Here is a 3,173-nt window from a genome sequence, read left to right on the forward strand (position 1 = left end):
AAAGAATTAGGGAGAGGAGGAAGAAGGTATGAAAGAAGAAAGTAAGAGAACAGAGAGAGGGATGATTCTGTATGTTGAACTTCATCCAAATATACTTACATATCTAAAAAATACACCCTCTATAACCGAATGTAAATCCCATTGGCTATATCTTCTCTGATATTCCCACCTAAGGAGGTCATTGACATAATAACTAACTATTTACATTAAAAACAGGTAACCAAACAACAATTATGCAAAAATTTATTTACAAGAAAACATTTTCCAACTTCTTTAATTTAGCAGGCAAGCACAAACCTAACACCAAAACCTGACTAAGAAATAACCAAATACATGTATACGCACACATAAATATCAAAAAAGACTTTTCAGATCAATATGCTCCACAAACATAGACAAAAAAAGATAACAAAATATCACCAAAATGAATTTAAAAATATGTAAAAGTTTAATATATCACAACTAAGCAAGATTTATCCCAAAGATTCAGGTTGGTTTAACTTTCAAAAATCAATCAATACAGCTCACCATATTAATCAAAAAATGGGGGAAAATATGATCATTTCAGTAGATACAAGAAAAACAGTTAACAAAACTCCAACATCCATTTATGATAAAAATTATCAATAGAGTAGAAATGAAGGGAACTTCCTCAATCTGATAAAAGGCATATATGAAAAAATCTATAACTAATGTTATATTGATGGAAATATTCAGCTCTTTCTTTTTAATTTGGAAAAATGAAAATTAATTTCTCTTCACCATTGTATGAGATGTCTCAGCAATAGAAAGAAATGAGTAAAAAAATTTAGAAATAAAGTATTGCCATTGCTATTTGCAGAGGACATGATTGTTTATGTATAAAATCCTAAACAATCTGTAATAAAGCATTAGAACTAACAAATAAATTTAGCAAGATTAAAGGATACATGGTTAATATGGAAAAATCAACTGAATTTTTATAAACTATAGGCAAACAATTGGAAAGTGAAATTAAACTAGCAATTTTAACTAAAAACTCTAAAGTAATTAAAAATACATTTAGCAAAAGATTTGCAAGACCTCTGCATTAAAAGTGCAAAATATGACTGAGGGAATTTAAAGGAGAGCTAAGTAAATGAGGAAATGTACCGTGTTTATAAATTGGCAAACTCAATATTGTTAAGATGTAAATTCTCCCTAAAATGATCTATAGATTAAGGTAATACCAATAAAAATTGCTAGTAGGCTTTTATTGCAGAAATAGACAAACTGATTCTAAAATTTATGTGACATACAAATAGCCTAGAAGCAGCCAAAGTGATTTTAAAAGAAGAAAAACAAACATGGAGGATTTAAAATCCCCAATTCCAAGATTTACTACAAAGCTACAGTAATCAAGACGGTTTGGTATAGATTAAAGGATACACATATAGAAAGAAATCAGTTAACAGAATAAAGCCCAGAAGTAGAACCCCACATAGACAGCCAACTGATCTTCAACAAAGTCACCAAGGAAATTCAGTAAGGAATAAGAAAATCTTTCAACAAATGCTGCCAGAGTAGTTAGATACTCATATGGAAGGAAAAGTCCATTCTTTTATCCCACTGTTCACTAGAATAAACTTAAAATAGACCACAGACGTAAATACAAAAGTTAACTATAAAACGTGTGGAGGAAAACATAGGTGAAATCTTCAAAACTGTGGGGTAGACCCAAATTTCTGAGGGCACAAAAACCAAGAGTTATAAAAATTATAAATTAGACTTTATCAAAATTAGAAACTTTTGTTCTTTGAAAGACATCGTTAAGCAAATAAAAAGACAAGCTACTGACTAGAGGAAAATATTTGCAAAACTCATATCGGATACAGGACTTGTACACAGAATATATAAAGAGCTCTTACAACACTAAAATAGAAAAAGAAACAACTCAGACAAAATTGGAAAAAGATTTGAGCAAGCATAAGATACAAAAGGTATATGAACAGCTGTTAAGCTGGGGAAAAGATGTCAAAAAATCATTTCTAATTAAAGAAATGAAAATAAAAACCTCAATGAGATACTAGTTCACATCCACTAGAATGGCTAAAATTTAAAAGAACAAACAAAAAAGAGTGAATATTGACTGCTGGTGAGGATTTGGAGCCACTGGAACTTTCACACATACACGTGGAAATGCAAAATTTTATAAGCAGTTTGGCAAACTGCTCTGCACTTGTTTAAAATGTTAAATATACTTTACCATAAGACCAAGGTATTCCATTCCCAAGTATCTACCCAAGAAAAAGGAGAACATGTGCTACACAATGCCTTGAACACAAATGTTCTTAAAAACCTTCTTCGTGCTAGCCAAACACTGGAAATAACTCGCATGTCCATCACCAGATGAATGGATAAACAGAACATGATCTATTACACAATTAAATGTTATTCAGCAAAAAAGAGAAAGGAACCATGACTTATTAAATGTTTGTAAAGATGTATTAATCTGTCAAACTCACTGAATTTTGTACTTTAAATGGATATAGCTTATTGTATATCCTTTATGACTTAATAAAGTTGATTTAAAAATTTAAATGAAAAAAGTTTCCCTAAATAGGTTGAGTTTTAGATTTCCCCAGAAATGTTGTAAAATTAATGGCCTGCTGTAACTTTAGGACTCTAGGACTCTTTAGTTGTTGCATAAACCAGCCGGCATGCACTGGGAATATATCTGGGTCAAGTGATTTTCAAACTGTGGGAGAACAACTTTCATAATTAGAATTTTTACTCAATAAATCATGCATGTTGGTTTTGAATCCTTCTACTTCACCAATCTTAAATTCCACTTAAGTTAAGCAACCATTTTTTTCTAAAGTAGACAGTTTGGTATGTCTAACTTTTTCTTCCAGTATGACATCAGGAAACTGTAACCTCTTATTATTAGTAAAACTAATTCAGAAACACTCTAAAGCATAGTATAAAAATAATCTCTGTAGTGAGTTAAAAAATCCTTTGAAAATTTAAAATACTATCCAAGTGACATTACTGGACTTAATGACATTTTCTGTGGCAGTGAGATGGAGGATTTACTGCAGTAATAGTTTCTACCAATTGTTAAACACTTCACAATTTAAAAAGCATTTTCACCTATTATCTCTTCTGATCATTGTAATAACATTTCATATGACTATTATTATGAAATATCCAAT

The sequence above is a fragment of the Propithecus coquereli genome, unplaced genomic scaffold (genome assembly GCF_000956105.1).
Source record: "Propithecus coquereli isolate 6110/MARCELLA unplaced genomic scaffold, Pcoq_1.0 Scaffold8, whole genome shotgun sequence".
Lineage (NCBI taxonomy): Eukaryota > Metazoa > Chordata > Mammalia > Primates > Indriidae > Propithecus > Propithecus coquereli.